This window comes from Prionailurus viverrinus, chromosome D1 (genome assembly GCF_022837055.1).
Source record: "Prionailurus viverrinus isolate Anna chromosome D1, UM_Priviv_1.0, whole genome shotgun sequence".
Lineage (NCBI taxonomy): Eukaryota > Metazoa > Chordata > Mammalia > Carnivora > Felidae > Prionailurus > Prionailurus viverrinus.
This window is the reverse complement of record NC_062570.1, coordinates 22,364,896-22,383,761: the sequence shown is the minus strand read 5'-3', so window position 1 is coordinate 22,383,761 and position 18,866 is coordinate 22,364,896. Positions and strand designations below refer to the sequence as shown.

Genomic DNA, 18,866 nt, shown 5'->3' with positions numbered 1-18,866 from the left:
AACTCACGAGCCGTGAGATCACGACCCGAGCTCAAGTCAGGCGCTTAACCAACTGGACCACCCAGGCACCCCTATCACAATTTAAAAAAATATACGCCACCACTAACTTCTCAGAAAAAAAAAAAAAAGAGCCCGGGATGTTAAAGAGCAGGAGGAGAAGCAGCTGACAGCCAAGATGAGGCTAAGGGAGCCGAGGGCAGACAGAGAGAGCAGGGAACCCCAAGTCTCTGAGGCCCAGGGGAGAGAACGCAGAGGGGAGGCTGCCAGGCAGAAAGGGACAGAAGCTCCCAGGCCAGTCTGCTGACAGGAAAGGCAACTTTCCTGTGGAAACGTCTGAGCCAAGGTGATTCCAGAGTGCCGGTACTGGATAAATGAGACACAATTTAGGGTAAAAAAGAAAAGAAAAAAAATGTTTTTAAACTGGTGGGAAGTAGGAAGCAACTGGTAGAGAGTTGGGCCACTCTCTAGCTTGAGATGAAAGACAGTCCCACGAATCCACTGCAGGAGATCTAAAAGGGAAAGGGAATAAGAAGCTGAGAACATGATGAGGGGTTTTGGGCCCTTTACCTGATGCAGCCGTGGGCAGCTTGGTGTGTTGGAAAGCATCTTAGGGCCCAGGAGACAGTCCTATCTTTGTGCCCCTTTGACCTTATGGTGTCTTTGACCTTGTCTGGGCCTCAGTTTCTTCATCTACTGAACTGAGTGTCTAGAACAGGGCAAGAGGAATCTTACATTTTTAGGGGTCCACAAACCCCTTGCGATTTATCCAGAAAGGCATTTGTGTGTACATTTTTCTATGGAGGGATTTATACATTTTTACCAAGATTTCAAGGCTGTCCGTGTCCCCAGGAAGGTTAAGAATTGGTGGAAGAGATATTCACTAGGCTCACATTAAGCTAGAAAGTTCTAAGCTTCCCAGAAATCTTGAACTGGACACCAGTAAATACTTAGGCCTCAAGTAAATCAAAATGTTTATTCTTGCTTTGCCCGCAACACAGAGATATTGTAAAAACGAAGCGAAATAATTATATATTCCAAAAAGTTAAAATTATTTCTCTCATGCAAGTAACTATGATGATCGTTATTGCTGGAGTGTTGCAGAAAGAAAGAGTAGCTCTAATTCTGTGTCTCCCTCTCTCTGCCCCACCCCCGTTCATGCTCTGTCTCTCTGTCTCTCAAAAATGAATTAAAAACATTAAAAAGAAGGGAAGGAAGGAAGGAAGGAAGGAAGGAAGGAAGGAAGAGTAGTTCTGCAGCAGGCATAAAGGGGGCATGATAAAGGGACGTGATGTGCTATGGGCTGACCCTCCTCTGGTTAGAAATGAGGAGGCCCTCAATTCCCCTTGTGGAGAGGGGTCCAGGCCAGAAGGAAGCGTATATGCAGCCTACCCAGGAGGGACAGCCTAGGGCAGAACAAACGCATCTCTTTGGGCCAAGAAGCTCTCATTTTGTGTCTGGCTTTACTTGGGAGAGAACTTTCAATTGTGTGCCTGAGAAAAGTGACAGACTGAGGATGGATGCGTCAGGGGAAAACAGCACAGGCAGACTGGCCACCAGAGAGCAAGATGCAGACTGGAAACCTTTGGAATGACTAAGCTAGCGTCACCAGGGCAGAGGGGACCTCAGCCACAATGGGGAGCGCCTATCCAGAAGGAGCCGGCCCAGAGGCAGTGGGAGGGCCGGTTGTCAGAACCGCGCACGGTTGCACCTGGATGGAACCTTAGACATTATCCATTCCATCCTCCTGATTTCATGTCTGCAGAAACGGATTAAGAGAGGGGTGACACTTCTCCACACCAGTCCAGGATTGAAAGCCAGCCAGTAGCTCCCTTCATTCGTTTACAGAATGTGTTTTGAGTGTCAGACCCTTTGCTAGGTTGGAGATCAATAACGAGCAACAAATCTATCCCTCTCCCCTCAAGGAGTCCATAGTCTAAAGGGAGAAACAGACACCGGTTGCTTGAGGGGGTAGGTGTCATCCAGCATGTTAAGTAGGGGCCACAGATGAGGGTCTCCCCACTTCAGGCAGGTACATCCAGACAATGGCAAGATGGAGGGTCAGCCACTTCCCCTCAGGCCAGTCCTGGAGGCAGTGGGAATATTCACCGTAGAGTCCAAGCCAAGCCAACAGACACCTACATGTCAGAAAAGAGTGCCCACCATGGCAGCCATCGAAAGAAGACTGTCTGTGCGTCTCTCCCGGGGGAAGAAAGCCACGCACTCCAGCAGGCCAGCCACAGGCCCTGGTGAGCAGGCCTCTCCAAACAGCACTTCCATTCATTACTTCCTAACTCGCCTCGGGGGGCTGGTCCTGAATATTGTTTCATAAATAACTTAACAGGGCTCCAGCTTGTTTAACTGAGGTTAGGCAGATGTGCACAGCACAGGCTGATTATGAGGGAATTTGGCTGTGCTGAATGGTTCTGGGATGCTGATTCTCTGCGGAGGGGTGGCTCAGTGGAAAAGGCAACCACTCGGCTGGTGTCCCCACCTGGATCCCCAGATCGCAGCAGGGGGACACCGAAAGAGCATTTGTTTCCAATTGTTCTTAGCCACTAATTTGGCTCCAGGGTATAACACCAATCTGAGAACAAACGGAGTAGGAAAACTGTGCGTTTCCTAAAGGAGGCCGAATATCACCATAAACAGGGGAGGGCGGGGGAGGATTCCTGAGTTCACTGCACATGCCCCAGCGGCCTCCAGAGCCCAGGCTGGCCGCTTCCCTCTCCAGCCCGGAGTCACCCGGCTGCACTGCCATCTGCCGTGCCTCACCTGCTCATTGCTCCTCTGAGGTGCCTCCAGCAGAGGACAGATTACTCTGATGGCAGGTAGATAAAATGGGATCCCTTGCTAGCAGTAACTACCCAGAACAATCTCTCTCCTGAGCAACTGACTGTCTCCACCTGGCACCTGCCAGCCAAAGAGCTGACGGGTGGCAAAGGGTGGAGTAGGCAACTCTCCCCATACGCGGAGAGGACCGTGAAGGCAGGACTTGCTCAGAGGGCCCTCTGTCGGGCTGCAGAAAGGTAGGCCGGGCCACCCCTCAAGGGGGAGACATGAAAGCAGCTGTGTTTCTGGCAGAGGGAAGAGGTAGCACCCTCCAGGGGCAAAGGGGGTGACGGAGCTGGTGAGCCAGGCCACAGCAGATGCTTTCTCAAGACTGATGGGCAAAATCCCCAGTAAACAAGAGGCCCCTCTCATAGTTCAATTGCCTTCTGGTGGCTTAAAATAATGGAGTCAGAGAACTTTCCCTGTGACCCTCTTGAAAGCAAACCCACAGATAAAATGCTTTTACTAACCCGACCACTCTCCTCACAGCGTCTTAGCAGACAGGCCGTAGTTTCCAGGACGAGAAAAGCCTCCCTCACCAGCATGTGAGTAAGCTAGTCGGTAAGCTCATAAACTCAACAATTTTAGAGAAAGAAAACAATTTTTTAAAAATCTCTGAGCAGTCGAAGTACGTGTCACAAAATCTTCCCACTAAAGTTTATGAACCTTACTTGTAAGGGAAACTCCCAGACTCTTACTCAGAGCTTCTTCTGACTGATTTCGTACATGCTTCTAACAGGACCAGGCATCTGGCATCTTAGACCTGCGCTGACAGAGGCAATAAAAGAGGAGGTGCGAGGAGGGAATGGAGGGTTGACCGAGGAGAGCACTGAGGGGCAACCTAGTGAGTCATCATATCAGGTTCAGCCGTGTTCAGGATCATTTACTTAGGAAGATAGGGAGGATGCCCACTGGTGATGCCGAAAACATCCTCAGAGGACGTGAAGAAGTAAAGCTTTGGCTATCTGGAAAATCCCAAATGAGTCTCCCTCGTGATGCTTCCACGCTTCCTGTAAGTTGTTTTGAAGCTTGTTCAGAAGCTGCCTGCGTTCATACGTTTGCTCAATAGGCATTGACTCCTGTGGACGCTGGGGCATAAAGCAAGAGGAAGGCAGGGACCTTGTTTAATAACAACACACACACACACACGCGCGCACACATGCACATCAAGAGCATCTATTTATTGCACACGAGGTGCTCGATAGATGCACATTGTACAGATGTTAGAAAAGGCACCTGGAAAGGGGAGGGGCAAGCCAGTCAGATTGTCCTTTGACCCAATCCCTAGCTACTCACATGAGAATCTTTCCGGGGGAGGGGCTGTCATAATTCAGGAGTCAATTAAAAATGTCATCGTATCAAAACTTTAAACCGCTCCACCAAGAAAAACATGAAGACACCACAGAATCAGGCCTGAAAAAATGTGGACCAGATTGTCCAGTCCAGTGATGAAATGAACAGTGTGGAACCGTCCGTGTCTGAAATGCTTCCAGCTCCGGAGTCAACAGGACCCTAGTCCTACTTAAGGACAGACCTAGCCTGCCAACCTGATTTCTCTCCTTTTCCCTAAAGCTTTGGAAGGCAGGATTTAGGTCTCTGCCCCATCGCAGATCAAGGAGACAGCAAGCCACTCTGCCTCCTCTCCCAGCCCCTCAGCTGGCGGGCTGGGGGGAACAGGGCACCGTCATCATTTTGGGGAAAGTCTTTATGAGACTCATAAGGGATGGTGGGGGAGGGGCTAGGATTCTGGCAATCTGTCCTGAAGAATTCAGGTTAATAATTTATATATGTATTAAAAAAAAAAAAAACCCTTCTGAAACAAATTGCATACAAATTGTGTGACATTTGAAGGAAATTTGCCAATGTTGCTCAGTGAAGCGTAATAAATATATGCAGCCCATAATAATAAGTTACTTAAACTCAAGGCACTAAATGATTTATTAATTGTCTTCTAATCCTTTCCAGCTCCAACTAAAACCAAGAGTGTAGCCATATTTCACATACCAGTTCATAATGCCTCTAACACCAAACAGCATGGTTGCCATTGGCTATTCAGTCCGTTTTTCATTCTGGCCCCCAACTCCCCAGACGGGCTTGTAGGAGGGCCCACAGCTGAGCGGACTGCTATTGTCAGCAAATGGGTAGATGCACCCCAAACACATCCCATCCCACTGCACTTCTCACGTGAATGTCACATCAAACACGCTCATTTTGCCTAGAGTTCCCTTCCTCTGGCTTCTACCTCTCCCACTGCCATCAGTACCACGGTGCCCCTGGGTAGACATCAATCCTGGGAGAACGGGCTGTTGTCTCCTGGGATGCGCCAGGCTCACAGCCCCAGACTCCTCTCCAGCAGCAGATGGTGAGCCAAAGAGAATTAGAACGGAGATGGGAAATGGAACACAGAGACCTGCCCTTTCTCTAGGACACACTGACCCAGCAGGGAATGTGGGATTTCGGTTGCCATGCCCACTCACTGGGCCTCCTCCCTACTGCTCCAGACATTAGCCTCTTCTCCCTGGAAGACTTGATGCTCAGGATGTTGCCCAGAGCCACCTATAGACCCCACCCTATCTTGGGATTCATACCCTGTGTCTGGTAGGAGGGAACATCACCAGTAAACTAGAAATCTGTCACCAGAAATATGGCCTGTGGATGGATGGATAAGTAGGACCAGGAAGGGTCCCAGGAACTGAGTGTCTGTGTTCAGAGGTGAAATGATTCTCCACACCTCCTTGGTTCCCCAACATGCTTCTTTCCAGTCTTCTCATCTCAGAACGATGCCATATTCCACCAGCTACCCCATCTGGGGGCCATCTTGGATTCTGCCTCTGCTTCTCTCTCACTCCCACACCCAACCAGGGGGATTTTACTCTCAAAAAACATTTCTCAAATCAGGGTGCCTGGATGGCTCAGTTGGTTAAGCGTCCAACTCTTGATTTCAGTTCAAGCTATGATCTCATGGTTTGTGAGTTTAGGCCCCACATCAGGCTCTCCCCTGACAGTGTGGAGATTGCTTGGGATAATGTCTCCCTTTCTCTCTGCCCCTCCCATGCTCACCCTCTCTCACTCTCTCTTTCAAAAATAAATGAACTCTATAAAAAAATATTTCTCAAATCTATCCCTTTCCATCTCCACCGCCACTGTATAATTCAGAGCCCAAGGATGCAAATCAGCAGCTCTTTCTAGATGTTTTGTGGGATTTGCATAGTGCTCCTGGTGTTCCTTTGTTTTGTTTTGTCTTTAAAAAGGCAATGTGTAGGGTGCCTGGCTGGCTCAGTCGGTTAAGCGTCTGCCTTTGGCTCAGGTCACGATCTCACGGTTTGTGGGTTTAAGCTCCACGTCAGGCTCTGTGCTGACCGCTCAGAGCCAGGAGACTGCTTCCAATTCTGTGTCTCCCTTTCTCTCTGTTCCTCCCCTGCTTGCACTCTGTCTCTCTCAAAAATAAATAAACATAAAAAAATTAAAAAGGTAATACATAACATGGTTCAAAAGTCAAAAGGTATCTGAAATATCTCCCTCCATTCCTGTCCCCCACTTATCCAAGTAAACACAAATATAGATTCTTGGTATCCCCCTTTTATGCACACTTTTCTGCACCTTGGTGGATTTTTTTCTTTTTACCCTTAAAATATTTTTGGAGATCTTTCCATATCAGTACAAAGACAGAGTCCTCATTCCTCTTTTTATTTATTTATTTATTTATTTATTTATTTATTTGTAATTAATTAATTAATCAATTTTGAGAGAGTGAGTGGAGGAGGGACAAACGGAGAGGGAGAGGATCCTAAGCAGACTCTATGCCCAGGGAAGAGCCTGACATGGGGCTTGATCTTATGACTGTGAGGTCATGACCTGAGCTAAAATCAAAAGTCAGACGCTTAAACCAATGAGCCACCCAGGCACCCTATTTTATTTTTTAAGTAAGCTCTACTCCCAGTGTGGGGCTTGAACTCCCAGCCCCAAGATCAAGTGTTGCATGCTCTACCAACTGAGCTAGCCAGGCACCCCTCTCCTTCCTCTTTTTTTTTTTTCTAATTATTTTTAAATGTTTATTTATTTTGAGAGGGGAGGAGGGCCAGAGAGAGAGGGAGACACAGGATCTGAAGCGGGCTCTGCACTGATAACAGACAGCCTGATGCAGGGCTTGAACTCATGAACTGTGAGATCACCACCTAAGCCAAAGTCGAACGCTTAATCGAATGAGCCACCCAGGTGCCCCTCTTTTCTCTTTTTAAATGTGTAGTATTCCAGGGCACCTGGGTGGCTCAGTCGCTTGTGTCTAACTCTTGACTTCGGCTCAGGTCATGATCTCATGGTTCGCTCATGATGTCATTGAGCCACTGAATTTGAAAACTGATTGGGCTTTGCACTGGTAGTGCTGAGCCTGCTTGGGATGCTCTGTCCCCTCTCTCTCTCTGCCCCTCCCCTGCTCGCACTCAGTCTCTCTTTCTCTCACAATAAATAAACTTAAAAAAAAAATGTGTAGTATTCCATTGTCAGAATATTACATAATTTAACTAACCCCAACTGATGGCTGTTTGGATTCTTTCCAATCTTTTGCTATTACAAATAATGTCACAGAGGATATTTCACATATGATCAAGTATGTCTTCAGGATCAATTCCCGAGTATGAAATTGGTGGGTCAAAAGGCACAGGATTTATAATTTTGATAGATATTGCCAAACTGTCCTATAAAGGGTTGTACTGATTTACACAATAAGAGAGCATGTTTCCCCAGAGCTTTGCCAATACAGTGTGATAGACTTTGGATTTTTGCCCATTTAAAAGATGAATGGATAATGTCTCAGGATAGTTTTAATTTGCATTTCTTTTTATGTGTAAGATTGAACATCTTTCCTATGGTAAGAGCCATTTGTATTTTCTGTGAATACTCTGTTCAAATTCTTTGCCCATTTTTTTCTATTGGGCTGTATTTTGTTATTGTTGATTTTTAGGAACTCTTTGTATATTATGGAGAATAGCCTTGTGATGCGAGTTGCAATTGTTTTTCTCAGTTTTTCATTTGTCTCTTGACTTTGCTTAAAATATTTTGCCTGTGCTTTAAAAATTTTTTTAATGTGAATTCCAACAGGCCTGGAGCATTCACAATCCCATTTGCCACGACCTCCCTCACCCCTCAGTTTTCAAATGACTTGCTTTACTGTTTTTCATTGCCTAGACATTGGTGTGATGCATGGAACTGCTACCATCACTGTATGACCCAGAGGAAAGCTAGTCTGAAAACAGAGCTGATATCCAGAGGATGACAGAGAAAGAATCTGAGTGCTTGCTGATGTCATTGAGCCACCGAATTTTTCCAGCCCTCAAGCACTCCTGGTTCTGGGCTTCATAATATGTTAAAAAAAAAAAAAAAATTCTCACTGTTTAAGCCACTTTGGGTTGGATTTGCTGCTACTGGCAGGCAAAGGCGTTCTAACTGAAACATATTTTGAATGTGCTTGTGAAAGTCTGGTCCCTTCCAATCCATCCCCACTGGTGCTGAGGCCAAGTTCTAGAATATAAATCTGACAACACCACTCCCCCATTTCAATACATTCCATAGCTCCCCATCACCTGCAAACTATAATCCAAGAGCCTTAGCACTTAGTCTAGCCATGCCCAACCCCCTCCTTGCTCTCACCGTTTCACACTTCCATGTTGTTGCTCACCCTGTCCCTGCTCCCTGGAGGGAAGGCTCTTTCCCTCCTTCTCCTGTATTGTTCCCAGGACAGTCTGTTCCACCATCATCTCCTCCAGGCAACTTTCAGACCAAGTCCCCATCCCCACTCCCACCCCATCCAGTGCTTTCCTCCCTGGTTGCATTAACCTCATTGTCTATACATCTTTTTTGCATGCCTGGGCCCCTACCCTCCCACTTCTTTATGAGTTCCTTGGAAGCAGGGGCAATAGCTTGCTCATTTCTCCAGCCCTGATGCCTAGCTTGAGACCCAGTGTGTGGTAGATACACACGTGCAGTGTTTGCAACCTGAATGGAGCTCCCCATACTCATCTTGTGTCCCCACAGACACCCCCTCAGACTTCTCCCAGCCCAAGTCCTCGGAACCAAGGCCTTGCCACCCACGTCCGTGTCACTCTATAGAGAAGCTGGAAGAAATGTCCCATCCAAATGGGCTTGCTCTAAGAAGAAGCAGATGACCTATTAAATCACCAGATTAAACAGTGCCATTTGCCCGAGCATGGGCTCCCTGCCAGTGTCCCCAATGCTGTAGTAAATCACCTACTGCAACAGAAAGCCAGGGTTAGGAAGTGTGTTCACAGCCACTTAACCAGCTGTGTGAACTCAGAGAAATTACTGAAGCCCTCTGTGCCTCAGCCTTCTTATTCAGGTAAAAGGGCTGAGCAGGTTGTTGAGAAGAGTGTGATTGTCTCAGAGACGATGACCAGTAAATGACAGCCATGTTATTTCCTCTCTTCGAGCTGAAACAAGCCCCTAGAAGAAGGACACAAAGTCCACACAGAGCACACCCCAAACACTTGGCTAAGGCAGGCCTCCTTTATAGGTCAGACACCAATATGGCGACCACACGGCAGAACTATACTAATGGGAACAACAGGGAAGGGAGAGGGCTGGCATCCAGCAAGCGGTTCCTGCGTGCCAGCCTGTGCTACACGGCGTGCACCTGTCCCCATGCACGTGCGTCACAGCAGCCCTGCAAGGAAGTACTTTCAGTCCACTTCTAGAGAGGAGCAGAGAGCGAGGCTGACAGAGGTTAAACGACTCACCCGGTGAGTCCACATCATGAACCCAATTAAGTGGGGGAGTCGGGGTCTCCACTCGGCTCTGGCTCCCATCCCTGAGCTCTGTTTACTGCTTCATGTCACCTCCAGACCACATGGAATAAGGCTGGCCTGACACATCGTGGACTTGTGTTCCTGCTGATAAAACTGGAGGAGGTGACCAGGGAAGGGAGAGGGAAGAGGGAGGTTCAGGGGTGATGACAGGGGCGGAGTAGGAGAGTGAAGAGAGAAGCTCCTAGAAAAGATTTCGCTCATATCCCTAGCATGACCCTGGAGGCAGTGGGCGGGAGGGGGGGGCTTTGACTATGTGTGCGTGTATCCATGACTCTGTGTGAGTATACGCAAGTGCGTGTGATTGTGTGTAGGGCTCTGTGTGTGTTTGCGTGTGTATAACTGTGTGACGGTGTTCCATGTGTGTCTGGCTCTGTGTGTGTGCACGCGCATGTGTGTGCACGTGTATATGACTGTGCGTGACCGTGTGCGTGTGACATGTGTATGGCTCCGTGTGCACGCACGTGTGTACACGGGTACGCGTGTGTGCATGTGGGGGAGGGGAGGACAGCTTGCACACATCGGCCTCCCCCCCACTTCCAAACACACTCACACGCTGGCTGCATCAAGCCTAGACGTGCCCCATGTGAGCTCCACGTGCAGTCAGCAGTGGGACACTTCGCCTATTAACTGTTGCAGGCAGTTCCAACCGGCCAGGTGACATCGGTGTTCCTGGCGCTGTTGTTATTAGACCAGGACTGACCCGGCCAGGCTGCCTAAGGGGACAGCACAGGGGGAAGGCGAGGGCGGAGGTGCCTTCTCTAATCCAGCCAGGCTTCCCTGGGCAGACCTTCCCACATCTGGACACACCATGGCCGCCCAATCAAAGAGAGAGCTCTCTCAGCTTTCAGAGATGTTCAGAGCATAGGGGAGACGCACACACCTTCCCCACCCAGCAATCCATAGCAGCAGCCTGGGCCTCCGGCTGGGGAAGGGGTGGGAAAGGGAGGGGAAAGGAGAGGAAGCGGGCTTGGCTCCCAGGCTCCTCAGCACCCATCAGGATTCACCCTCCACCAGCCCTGTCCCAGGTTTCTCTCTCTTCCTCCCTCTCCTTCCATCTGGTGCGGTCTATGGGTGAAGAGGGACGGGGCCCACCGTGGGGTCATGGCCGCCTGCTGGGAACAGGCAGAATTGAAACCACATCTCACTCCCCATCCCTGCCTAATCCCCCCTGGCTACCTGCCCCTCCGAAGTCCTCTGAACTCTGCCGGATGGCAGCCGCCACAGAGGATTTTAGCAGGACAAAAGAAGACTCTTATGGAGTCAAAAAAAGAATCTTATGGGGCCTGGATGCAGTACAAATTCTTACCCTCTCCCTGGACTCCAGAGATAAAAAACCATAGCCTTATACTTACTTAACATAAAAACATCTCAGCGGCTGGGGAAACCCTTATTCTCTCAGTTCCCTAAAACTTGGGAGCCCCCAGTGTCCCCAAACACAGTTGACCAATTCAAGTTAGCAGCAAAGACTAACTGGAAAGTCCCTCCTTTGCTTCTTTGCAAAACAAGATGCAGAAACCAAACAACTGAGCATGGTGTGTGACTGCCTAGGACTGGGGAGAAAGAAGAAGAAACATAGGTATACACACATATAATGCGCATTATGATAATTGTCCAACCTTCCTGTGGTATTGTGGTGCCTGCAAAGAGCCTTTCACCTCCATCCTCTGGTTTTCGTGAGTCACAAGGTACTGGAAACCAGAAGTTTACATCCTGGCTCACACCCTGGTTTCCGAACTGAAAGACCTTGGGTAAGTTATGTCCATTGTACAGGTGAGAAAAATGAGTCCCAGAGGGGCCCAGGGTCTGCCCAAGTCACAGAGCAGCATCATTCACAGTCATGTGTCCACCAAAGCCCTAACCACGGCCACAGCTCTCTGCGCTGCCCCCTAGCTTTTCTTTCACTCGTTCTAGCCTTGGTTAGAAAACCAATTATTACTTCACTCGCTCCCAACCCTCGTCTTCCTGGTGCGAGAAAAAGAGTCCCCTGGTAGCAAGTTGATATTTGGACAGTCTGAGAGCCAACTGCTCCGGAAGACATGGCCTTCCCCTTCCAGGACTTGGTCACGCTGCCAAAACAAGAGGAGAAAGCTTCCAACAAAAGTTTGTTTTCATGGAGATTTTATTTCCTTCGCTGAGGCTCTCCCGCCACAGATTTCTCTTTGTTGGAACTCGCATTCAGAAGTCACCAGATACACAGCCCCTGACCCTCTGAGCCCTCGGGGGATCTCACGCCTTTATCTCCCCTCCCAGGCCACCAGGCTGCCTGCTCCCCCACTCCCCCACTCAAAAGGCCCTTTGAGCCATTCTGGAGAGAGAGGGGCTCTTGGAGTGGACAAGAGGCTTCACTGGGATGAGCCCTCCACATCAAAGGGCGAGGGACGGGGGCCCTGCGTGCACGTGTCTCTGAGAACTGGCAAGGGGAAGAGGGTGCCTAACTACCTCCCTGTATCCCTCGGGCAGAGGTTGTGTTCCACAACGGAGAGGCTGTTAACTGAGGCCCACACGGCAGGACCCACATCTCCCAGGCTGTCCCCAGGGCTTGGCTCGGCTAGCACAGAGGCAGGGCCAGCCCAAGCACAACTCGGAAGGGGATAAAATCTGTCGTAGATGGACAAGGCTTTCCTTTTGCCCTTTTCAGGATCAGCTGCCCTCCCAGGTCCACAATTTAGAGATTTTACTCTGGCTGTCTCTCTTAGCCAGAAAGAGAGGGGCTAACATTAATCCACGCTTCGTGGGCAAGTCTCCCCGGTGTGTGCATTCAAGAGAGAGGGAGAGAGGGGGAGAGGGAGAGCAAAAGAGAATCCAAAGAGTAAATGCTCAGCTCTGGGGGAAAAATTGCTAACGGTAGAATTACAGGTTCAAGAGGCCAGTGGGATTTGGAGGTGGCAGCAAGGCGAGGCCCCCGACCGAGGTCCAGCTGTCCTCGAAGCCTCCCTTCAGGAGGTGGGCCCTCTTATGTGCTGTCACGGCCATGGACATTAGGGTCAGGCAGAGCTCATTCTGATTCTCAGCCCTACAACTTGCCAACTTGATGACCTTGGGCAACTTAATCTCTTTGGGTCTCGTTTCCATCCTCTGTTCAGATGGGGATGACACCATCAAGGATGGTGTAAGGAACAGACAACAGACCCAAAAAGCCAAGTAGGGTGGCCAGCCTGTAGGAGGAACTGGACTCTCCTCTGTGAGGCCTGAGGTCATGGTGGCACCATCGGTATTTCTCTTTAGGTTTCCGTACAAACAGTCTGGGTCTTCCTTTGCATACACCCTCTCACCCTTGCCCCAGACTGTAGCTAGATGGGAAGATTTTTAATGTTTACATTTTTAAGTGCCTATGTGAACTTTTGTCATGAGGAGACAATTAAGACAATTTGCAACGCATTTTTCAAAACTACCACCTCATTTGTTTCTCAAATGGTCTCATCCCCATTTAATAAATGAAGGAGTCACAAGTCAGGGATACGAAGTGACTTTTCCAAAGTCACTCATCAGGTAAGCAAGAAAGACGAGGCCAAGCCTCATCATGACTGGCACAGGCATGTCCAAAGAAATTCCACCCTGACCGGGGCAGGGAGGGGTAACAGATATGAAGGATTTGGGGGCTCATATGCAAAGGGAAGCCAGAAAGGATGATGACTTTTTGAAGATGGAGTGTTCTAAATAAACCTTTAGAGTCTGGATTTGAAATTCCAGAAGCTTGAAGGCAGCTTAGAGGGATATCTGTCAGGCAAGGTGGCAGAGAAAAGAAGACAGCGTCACACAATTTCTGCGGCAACTCAGGAGTTCAGGGAAAGCTGAAGACCAGCAGAAGGCGGTCCTGGGCCAGACCAGGCTGCCAGAGACTGAAGATGTAGTAGAAACAGCATCTATAGAAGTTTACTTTCCAAGTCAAAGTGAGTGCTGAGGTCAGACCCTTATTGACCCACCTACCCACAGAGTGTGTGCCCAAGTTCTCAATCACACAGTAAGAAACAAGGGGTGGGGAGGAACTAGGGAAGGGCATTGGTCCTGTCCTAACTATAGAACCAGCCAAGAGGCCCTCCCTCCATGGGAGCTGGCTCCATGGATCATGTTGCCTCTCCATGGGCACCTTCCATTAACCTAGGAATACACAGAGTTGGGCTGTGACATTTCTTCTCTCTCCCCACCCTATTCAATGGGGTCCCTTGACAACACTAAGCTCTGACAGACCCTTTAAAAGCAGCTTCCTGGGGCACCTGGGTGGCTCAGTCAGTGAAGTGTCCGACTTCGGCTCAGGTCATGATCTCATGGTTTGTGAGTTCAAGCCCCGTGTTGGGCTCTGTGCCGACAGCTCAGAGCCTGGAGCCTGTTTTCAGATTCTGTGTCTCCCTCTCTCTCTGCCCCTCCCCCACTCGTGCTCTGTCTCCCTCCCCCCCCCCCCCGAAAAAATAAATAAACATTAAAAAAAAAAAGAGAGAGAGAGAGCACCTTCCTCTCCTCCCAACCAGCGTCAACCTGTCAGGGCCAAGTCAGGTGCAATCACACCTGGCCTACAATGCTGACTCCTGAACATTCCATTCGGAGATTCCAGGATCTCAAATCCATAATTACCAGCTCCAGAAAGAACGCCACCCCTCTGCCTCCTTGGGCACACACAAGACTGACTACATGTTTCTGGACTGATCTCCTGCTTAACCAGCTGCAAAGGGACTCTTGCAAAGGGAAGATGAGGAATCCCTCCTGAGTCCAGGGAAGCCGCTAGTCTGTACTGTGAAGCGACTGCAGACAGTCTCTTTTTGCTTTCCAATATACTTAATCAACATGAAAAGGATTGTGAGGGCTGGAGTTTCTACAGGTAGAACTAACAGAGAAGAATAATGTTCATAAATCATTTAGCATGCAGTCCAAACAGAGGTGTTATTTTTTTTTCTTAAAGGAAAAGGCAATGCCAAAGAAATAGAGCCATGTAGGAAACCAAATGCACTGTGACTTGTCCCCAAATGTAGTGTCCCCAAGTGGAGCAACACAGCCCATTCATACCCTTTTCATCTGCAGTCTGACCCTCAGTAACTGATTTTCCAACTTGGGTCCCTCCCCCATCCCAAAAGCTCAGACCAGCAAAGGGGTCAGCACTGGGGACGGACAGCTGATAAAAACAGCTGCACTCCTACCTAGCACCGCAGCCCCAGTCCAGAGACCGACTGTTTCTCCTCCGACTGTTTCTCCTCCGCAGCTGACTCCACCCTGGGGCAGCTGGGCCTGAGCAGAGAGCTCCAGAAGCAGGGGAAGTCAGGCTCACAAGGCCCAGACTACATTTTTTCAGGCCTCAGCTCGAAAGTCACCTCCTCAGAGGACCCTTCCCTTGCCTAGCCACCCCATGGAATGATGCCCATGCCCCAGCCACTCTCGACCATCTTCACCTTCTTTATTTCCCCTTCAGAGCAGTTATTACTACTTTGCATTGTATTAGAGAGATGTTTATTATGTGTCTTCTCTACCAGCATGTAAGCTGCATGAGGGCAGAAAATGTATGTTTTGTTGACAATCGAATCTCCAGCACCTAGAACAGGACCTGATGCATAGTACCTACTCAACGAATATTTGTTGAATGGATGGATGGATGGATGCACGGACGGATGGAGAGACAGATAAGTAAGTAAGTAAATAAAATGGTTCCTTCTCCCTCATCCAGCGAACATTCCAGATAAAGAAAGCATTGTCTACCCCAAAGTAGGAAGATGGCAGTCAAGAGCTAGGGATCTGTTGCCGATTTCTGATTCTGTCATTTTGACCCCGAGTCACCTATTCCTATTCATCAGCCTTACCCTCCCCACCTGTAGAATGGGTATCATTCCAATGCAAGAAAGACAGGCAGGGAGGAGTCGGAGAGAACTCATGTTTATTGACTTCTCTTACAAGTGCCTTATACCATGCTAGGGACCTGATGATGATTGCCTCCTTTAATCCTCAGATTTAAAACTGAGTCTGAGAAATATAATTCACCAAAACTTGCGCATCTAGGAAGTGAGAGAGGGAATTTCAACCTGGGCCTGCAGATCCCAGAGCCACTTCTATGTAACATGGTGGCATCCCGTTGCAGTTTATCCTTTCACACGTGTGTGCGGTGCGTTGTCCCAGAAGAAAATCCATGAACTCTGCACTCTTCCCAAAGTAGAAGTAGGGAGAGTTAGGGTGGTCAACTGGTCCCGGTTTCCCTGAGACTTTCCCGACTTCCACACTGAAAATCCCGTATCCCAGGAAATCCCTCAGTCTCAGGTGACCCGGAACAGTTGATAGCCTTCAGGATCACAGAGACCCTGAACACTGTGGCCAGAGAGCATGAGATTTCCTCAGAAAAAGCGTATCCTTCACAGGTCCCGCTGGCAGGGATACAAGGGTCCGTCCGTGTCTGTGCCGCACGGCTGTGTGCCCCCCAGCGCCGCACCTGCGTCTGAATCGCCACACACAGGCTGGAGCCCACACTGGCACGAAGGGAGAGGCAGGGACCCGTGAGGTGTCACGGCTCTCCTTTTCCCTGCATGCACTTCACCTCAGAACAAGAACAGCACGGACTCCTTCCCTTAAGGACTGCAACCACCAGGACGACATGACCTCCTGAAAGCAAAGAGGGCAGATTCCTGGAATTCCAGTCAGCAAGGTTGGGCAGGAAAGGCAGAATTCAGGACTGCCAGCAAGTGACCAAGAGGTAACACAGGGCCCATGAGAGAGACCCTCCCAGATTCCCAGATCAAAGGCACAGATTCAGAAAGATAGGTCATCTCTGTGGGGTTCCCTTTCTGTACTAGAAGCTGTCTCTCTATTCTCCGGCCAGGCTCTGGCAGAACATTTACCACTTCTGTTCATTCTCCCGCCTCCAGAGGGAAGACCCAGCCAGGGTCCGTCCCCCCCAGTCCCCACCTCCACCACCTTGCTTCACCTCCAGTGAGGGCCAGCCTCCATCCTGAACCACTTTGACTCTGGGGGAGGGGCTGATCGATTCTTCTCCTGGGGCCAGGACTAGATGAGAGCAATCGCAGCCTCGAATATCAGTGGAGACCAAGTGAAGGTGAGGGTGGGGGTAAAGGGTGAGGTGTAGGGGTTGCATAGGACACGCTCCCTCCCACCTTCAAGATTTCTACTTTCAGGGTCTTAGTAAGGGGCCCTTTGTTCATCTGTTCCTTCATAACCCAGGTGGTTCTGACCTGCATCTCGCAGCTCACAGCCATGGACCACAGCCCCCCTGTCCTCGTCTTCCACCCTCCAGTCCGGCCCCGCTTATTCCCGTGCTGTGGGCCTGTTGCTTCAAATTTTTCATCCGGGTATCTTCAGTGTCCTGGCTTTGTACCTAATGTCCTTCCTCTCCTCCTCAACATGCTGTATCTGTAACCTCCCTCTCCTTTTCTCCTGCCTCAAAAGTAGAGTCCCCTCTTCCTATCCTAGGCTGTCCCCACCTGGGCTCTGACCCTCCATCCCACAGTGCCCATCAATTGGGACCGTGTATTTGTGTATCTTCGGTCTCTCCCTCCGCTCAGGCTACCCTACTCGACCTGCAAACACACAAACTCTCCCCAGACCCACAGGCACGACAGTGCAGTAGAAAGCACTGCCCAGAAGGCAGAACTCCACCCATGACACTAACTGGTGCCGTGTCCTCCAGAGACTCAGTGCCTTCATCTGTAAAGTGGGTGTAACAGCCCCTGCCTGATTCCTTTAAATACTGTGAAGAGTAGCAAGAGGATGGACTTGACATATTTCTTAAATCGTAATATGAACGTAAGAATTATTTAACCTTCAAATTATTGTCTTAACCCTCAAGAATGATATCCCTCCCATCTCTCTCTTTCCTTCCACTGCTAAACTTTTGAAAGATTAATGTGTGCTCACAGCTGTCATTTCCTCTTCTCTCCCGACCCCCTGAAACCTGGCTGCTGACCCACAGTTCCAGTGATGCTGCACTGAAGGTGGCCGAGAGGGCTCTTCCCCCCACCCCCCGTCCCCCACCCCTCCCGTGCAATGGCCATTTCTCATCACAATGCTCCTCAACTCAGAGTGTGACACTTGCCCCTTCTCCCTCCCTCACACAGGCTCATCTTCTCGTCTTTACTATTGCTGTTAATGGTATCACGTCTCTTCCGATCTATAGAATCACCAAGCTATAGAAATCTTGGAATTCTTGTTGATTTCTCCCTTGCCACCACCCAAACCCTGCCCCCTCCAGCTTTGACTTCAACCCCTCAGCTAACCTACCCCAGCACATCCCCACATGGGCAATTTCAGTCCTACTGGTCCAACTCCCACATAATCTCTCTTGTTCACTTCCGCCTTACCCAGGACTGACCTGCATCTTAGTTCCTTCATGACTTTTTATCCCCAATTACAGTAGTCTCCAAACTTGCTCCTCTCTGCTCTGATCTATGTTACACATTAGAGTCAGCAAAACTCCCCTATAAGGCAAAGTCTTCTGTTTTTACTCCTTATATAAAAAACCTGTTTGGCTCAGGTTGTGATCTCATGGTTCATGAGATCAAGCCCTGTGTCGGGCTCTGGGCCTACAGCACAGAGCCTGCTTGGGAATCTCTCTCTCTCTCTCTCTCTCTCTCTCTCTCTCTCTCTCTCTCGCCCCTCACCTCCTTGAGAATAAATAGACATTAAAAAAAAAAAAAAACCTGCAATGCAAGGCTCCTTGCAGCCTATAGAACAAAGTACAAATCCAAAGCCTGGCATGGAAAGCGTTCACACCAGGGCTCCAACCTGTTTCCAGTCTTAACTTACAATCTACTTTGGGTTGACCCTACAGTTTTAGTTAATTAGAAGATTTCTTGTTCCCTGACTATGCTCCATACTTAACCTACCTCAGGGCCTTCGCACATCCCATCTATCTACTGAAATGCCTCTCTTCCACTACTGCCCATTAGAACCCCACTCCTCTGTCAAGCCCAGCTCAAAAGTCATCTTTCCATGAAGTATTTCTTGGCAACCCCAGGGGGAAATATATTTCCTAATCCAACTCACAGTATAACATCTATGATACTTATCATCTTTGTGTTATAACTATTTATATCTTTGTCCTAACTCTTCTAATAGACTTGTTCATTACTGAATGACAGCATACTTTTAAATCCACAGTAATTATGCAATAAATACTTGCTGAATAAAAAAAATAACAAATGACTAAATTAAGTCTCTCCAGTGGTTTCTAATCCAAGGGTCTCAGGTAGGATTTGCTTGATGATTGTAGGCAACCAGCTCATCTCCTGCTCC

At 49.1% G+C, this 18,866-nt stretch overlaps 1 protein-coding gene across 16 annotated transcripts in view; it reads right to left on the bottom strand.

Moving 5' to 3' along the window:
- PKNOX2 (PBX/knotted 1 homeobox 2) overlaps positions 1-18,866 on the bottom strand; it is a 318,577-nt gene that overhangs the window by 205,264 nt on the left and 94,447 nt on the right. The window contains exon 1 of one of the 16 annotated variants that reach the window (XM_047876882.1): positions 3,300-3,321. The exons of the other annotated variants lie outside the window; for them this stretch is intronic. The gene's annotated coding sequence lies outside the window, so the exon portion shown is untranslated. Of the gene's footprint in view, positions 1-3,299; positions 3,322-18,866 lie in introns of those variants that run through there. 16 annotated transcript variants of the gene reach the window in all.